Below are 5,541 nucleotides of genomic sequence, written 5' to 3' on the forward strand. Positions count from 1 at the left end.
CACAGTGAAATGAAACAATGTACCTTCAGAACCCAGGTGCTACATAAAACAACATAAAACAATAGTCACAGAACAGAAAAAAAACACAGGGCCAAGAACTAAGTAGGAGATCCTTGTCACATAAAGTGCATGTGTGCAACTGGTGCAAACAGTGCAAAAGACAACACAAGACAGTGCAAGACAACACAGGACAAGACAATAAACAAAACACAAAATAGCTCTGCCAGTACACCTGTCTTAACAAAATAAGGTGCACAGTAGTAGAAAACTGTAAACAACATTGTGCAATTTAAACAAATAGCAGCAACCAAGATAAAGTGAACAGTGGCAAAAATATGTGGACAGAATATTGTGCTAAGAACAATAGCAGCAATCCCGGAAGATGTGCAAAAAAACGGCATGTAAACATTTTTGTGGTAATGATTAGTGTAAGTGGTACTGAATGATGGGTGTGCAAAGTGTATGATGTGTGTTAAGTCCAGTTTGTACAGATCAGTCACACAAAGTGAGTATGAGTGTGTGTTGAGTTCGGTTTGTGCAGAACAGTCACACACAGTGTGTGTGTGTGTGTGTGTGTGTGTGTGTGTGTGTGTGTGTGTGTGTGTGTGTGCGTGAGAGTTCAGTTCAGTTCTTTGTTGAGGAGCCTGATGGCTTAAGGAAAGAAACTATTGCACAGTCTGGATGTGGCGGCCCGAATGCTTCGGAATGCGTCGTCCATGAGGCTGTTTGCTTTGCGGATGCAGCGTGTGGTGTAAATGTCCATGATAGAGGGGAGAGAGACCCCGATGATCTTCTCAGCTGTCATAGCACCTCACTATCCTCTGTAGGGTCTTGCGATCTGAGACGGTGAAGTTCCCAAACCAGGCAGTGATGCAGCTGCTCAGGATGCTCTCAATGGTCCCTCTGTAGAACGTGGTCAGGATGGGGGAAGGGAGATGAGCTTTTCTCAGCCTTTTCAGAAAGTAAAGACGCTGCTGGGCTTTTTTGATGATGGAGCTGGTGTTGAGTGACCAGGTAAGGTTATCCGCCAAGTGAACACCGAGGAATTTGGTGCTCTTGATGATCACCACTGAGGATCCATCGATGATCAGTGGAGAATGGTCACTCTGTGTTCTCCTGAAGTCAACAACCATCTCTTTAGTTTTGTCGAAGTTCAGAGACAGGTTGTTGGCTCCACACCAGGCTGTTAACCGTTGCACCTCCTCTCTGTATGCTGACTTGTCGTTCTTGCTGATTAGATCCATTATGGTCGTGTCATCAGTGAACTTGATGAGCACTGAGGGGCTCCAGTGCTCAGTGTGGTGGTGCTGGAGATGCTGTTTCCGATCCGGACTGACTGAGGTCTCCCAGTCAGGAAGTAAAGGGATCCAGTTACAGAGGGAGGTGTTCAGGCCCAGTAGGCTCAACTTCTCAATCAGGTACTGAGGGACAATCATGTTAAATGCTGAGCTGAAGTCTATGAACAGCATCCTTATATACAAGTTCTTGTTTTCTAGGTGGTTGAGTTTGGACGATACGCGAACTGCATGGGGTCCAGTGCGGGTGGAAGCTGGGTCTTGATGTGCCTCATGACGAGCCTCTCAAAGCACTTCATCACGATGGGTGTGAGTGCAACTGGACGATAGTCATTGAGGCAGGAGACAGTAGACTTCTTCGGGAACGGGAATGATGGTCGTTGTCTTGAGGCACGTAGGAACAGTAGCGCTGCTGAGGTAGATGTTAAAGATATCGGTGAAAACATCTGCTAGCTGTTGTGCACATTCCCTGAGCACTTTGCCAGGAATGTTGTCTGGTCCAGCAGACTTCTGTGAGTTAACTCTGCATAGAGTTTTCCTCACTTCAGCTGTGGTTAGACAGAGCACCTGGTCACTGGGAGGAGGGATGGTCTTCCTCACCACCATGATGTTCTGCACTTCGAACCGGGCGTAGAAGCCGTTCAGCACATCTGGGAGGGAGGCGTCACAGTCACAAGCAGGTGACGTTGTCTTGTAATTCGTGATCCCCTGGATGCCCTGCCACATGCGCCGGGTGTCTCCGCAGTCCTGGAAGTGGTCGTGGATTTTCTTTGCGTGTGTGCGCTTCGCCTCTCTGATGGCACAAGACAGTTTGGCCCTTGCTGTTTTTAAGGCCGCCTTGTCCCCTGCTCTGAAGGCAGAGTCTCTTTGTTTCAGCAGCACACGCACCTTGGCGGTCATCCACGGCTTCTGGTTGGAGTGATGGTCTTGGAGATGGTCACATCATCAATGCACTTGCCGATGTAGCTGGTCACTGTTGACGTGTACTCCTCCAAGTTAATGAAATCGCCATTGGTTGCAGCTTCCCTGAACCTGTCCCAGTCAGTGCATTCAAAACAGTCCTGGAGAGCAGACATGTATCCTGCTGGCCAGGTTCTCACTTGTTTTTGAGCTGGTCTTGAATGCCTGCTGAGTGGTCTGTATGCTGGGATCAGCATAACAGAGATGTGGTCTGAGTACCCGAGGTGGGGGCGGGGCTTCGCCCGGTATGCGCCCCGGATGTTTGTGTAAACAACATCCAGCGTGTTTTCTCCTCTGGTTGCAAAGTCCACATTCTGTTGAAATTTGGGAAGCACAGTCCTGAGATTTGCATGATCTCCGGCGACAATAAACAATCCGTCAGGGTGTGTGTTTTGAAGTTCGCTAATAGTCCTGTAGAGCACGCTGAGCGCTTCCTTAGCATTAGTGCTAGGTGGTATGTACACTCCGAGCACAATACCGGTGGTGAATTCCCGGGGTAAATAAAAAGGTCTACATCTCACAACAATAAACTCCAGCAGCAATGAGCAGTAGGTAGAAACAAGTACAGAGTTCTTACACCATTCCGTGTTGATGTAAACACACAGACCGCCGCCATGAGTCTTACTGCACAGAGCTGCATTCCTGTCTGCACGAAACGCGGCTAGCCCGTCCAGCTGAATGGCGGCGTCCCGAACTCTGTCGTTCAGCCACCGTCTCAGTAAACACAAAAACGCAGCAGTGTCTGTACTCACACCGAGTAGCTTGTTGGAGTCTGATGTAGTCTAATTTATTGTCCAGGGAGCAGACATTTGCCAGCAGTAGAGATGGTAGAGCAGGCCGGCTAGGGTTAGATTCCAGCCTAGCATTAGCACCCGCTCCCTTTCTGCGCTTCTGCTTCCTCGCACAGCGCTTCCGATTCCCCCTCCTCCGACGGCGAGGTCTGGAGGCCTGGTTCTCGGAGCACGCCGAGGTCGCGTAGCTTCTGCCGCAGGTCATCATTTATTGTGTTGTTTGGGTTATTTCTGAGTCCTTTGAGGGTTTGCAGTTGTACACAGGGGCACCGTTTGCTCAATGTCCATGCGTTGCGTAAGGCGGGCTACAAACTGAAAGTAGCACCATTTTGGGTCCGGAGCGGCCGCTGCGAGCTACTGCCGTGCCGCCATATTGGACGTACTTCTACTGCTGCTACAGGAAAATTTCTGGTGAAAAAGAGGCAACTGTACTGCAAGAGTACTTCTGTGCAACTCGGGGTACTTATCTACTGAATCAGTTAACAATCCAGTCAAAAGGACATTCTCTAAGCTTTGCAGAGACTTTAGACTGACTGAAACTCTCACCAAACTGAACCTCCACACAATCCAATACTTTGAAGAACTCTGCCCTGTAATGGTCCACTGCTTTGCCAGCAAAACGCCTTGAATTTGCTGTCTCAATAGGGTCAACTAATTGTTAAATTTACCAATGATGTAGCGTTCTCGAACAATTCAAGATAGCTCTTGTCATTTCTCTTTCCCTGAAGGTAGGCTCGTACACAATCTACTGCATCCTGCATACCAGAGACAGTCTGGGTCTTCTTTTGCAGTGAAATGTTTAGTAGACTAACAAGGACCCACTCATACTGCCCTAGCACAGCTATTATAGCAGAATTACGCACAGGGTTCATTTTCAGAGGTAACTATGTTTTCAAACATTCTCTTAAATTTCTGAATGGTTGAAAAGGATGCCCAACTGATGGACCCAAGAAAGGCAGTCCCAGATCATTGGGGAGATTGAGCAGCCAGCCTGTATCATTAAATTGACACAATGTGCCCCACATTGCACATAGAGGGCTAATGGCCGCTGCTCCCTCACTACTGCCTGTGCACCACTGTACTTTCCTGCCATGTTGGACTTTTACAGAACTATTACAGAAAACTAAACAAGGGCTGGAGACCTAATCTAACTTGCAGTCCCTCAAATTATTGTATTGGTCATAATGTTTTAGGGCTTACATATGCAGTGGCATGATCTGTTAACCATTTCAATAAAACTGGATCATCCTCTTCTGCCCTAAGTTTTATAAGCTGATACAGATTCCCACTTTCTTCAGTATGGCCTCTTAAAGATTGTCCTTGCCTTGCCACATGCCGCACAGAGCTAACAATTTTCCTCAAGCAATGTCTTGCAACCTCCTGCTGTTTATGCCATGCACTAGATAACTGGGCACTAATTGGGTTTGGCTGACGTGCAGTGACAGTCACATAATGTTGGTGTGATGTAAATTTTTCAATGGCTTTCTTCCAATTTCTAAAGCCTCTACTAACAAAAGCAGCATCAGGTCTATGACCTAAAGAGAATTGGTTTGAAACACCTTTGCTGCAGTAAAAACATAAGACCCCTTTCACTAATGGACTGTAATGTATGGAAAGTCTTGATACAATTTCTCTTGAAATGTCAATGACTTATTTGAAAGTATTTGTTTTTTGATTTACTGGGGAGGTGGTTGGTACGGCTTTGTGCAAGCACTGAGATCTTAACTAAAAACTGTGCTCCCTGTGCTGGTTCTGACAATATCATCTCTTTGTTCTGCTGTCTCCAGCTCCCTCCCTGGGTCTGAATCTGCCCCTTCCTCTACTCTTACTCTCTCAGAACAGACTGACTCCTGAAGCAGAAAAAATGCAGGAAAAGATGTTTTCCATACTCATAATAACTAACTTGTTTACATTACACTTGTTAAATTGACAGATCATACTGTAAATTGGTGAGCCTGTGATGTTCATCTGCTGAACAGCCACAACTCCAAAAACATTAAAGAAATTGTTCACCCCCCAAAAATTCTCATCCCTTCAATAAAACCACAACACACTTACCTGACACTGTACTGATTGACCCTGTTCTACCTGTCCCTCAATAATTTTTGTCTTCTTGGCCTGTGATTGATATTGTGCCATTAGTATTTTTCTTAAGCACCCATTCTTAAAACCAAATTGCCTCAATATGTGAACTTTTTATACTTACTTGGCGTTTAGGTGCACTGAAAAATGATCTTATGTCCATTTTCCTTTTCCCCATTATTTTATCTAGTCTATGACACTGCAAGGCAAGGAAAGTTTATTTATACTGTAGCACATTTCATACACAATGGTAATTCAAAGTGCTTTACATAAAGAAAGTAAAAAAAAAAATTTTAAATCACCACAATAAAAACAAGGAATTAAAAAAGGTTTAAAATTGTATTTAAAATTAATTAAAACACTCGGATAATTTTTGGGGGGGGAGTTTGTTGTGAATGGGGGAGATCCGGCCG

The sequence above is a fragment of the Silurus meridionalis genome, chromosome 28 (assembly GCF_014805685.1).
Source record: "Silurus meridionalis isolate SWU-2019-XX chromosome 28, ASM1480568v1, whole genome shotgun sequence".
Taxonomy (NCBI): Eukaryota; Metazoa; Chordata; class Actinopteri; order Siluriformes; family Siluridae; genus Silurus; species Silurus meridionalis.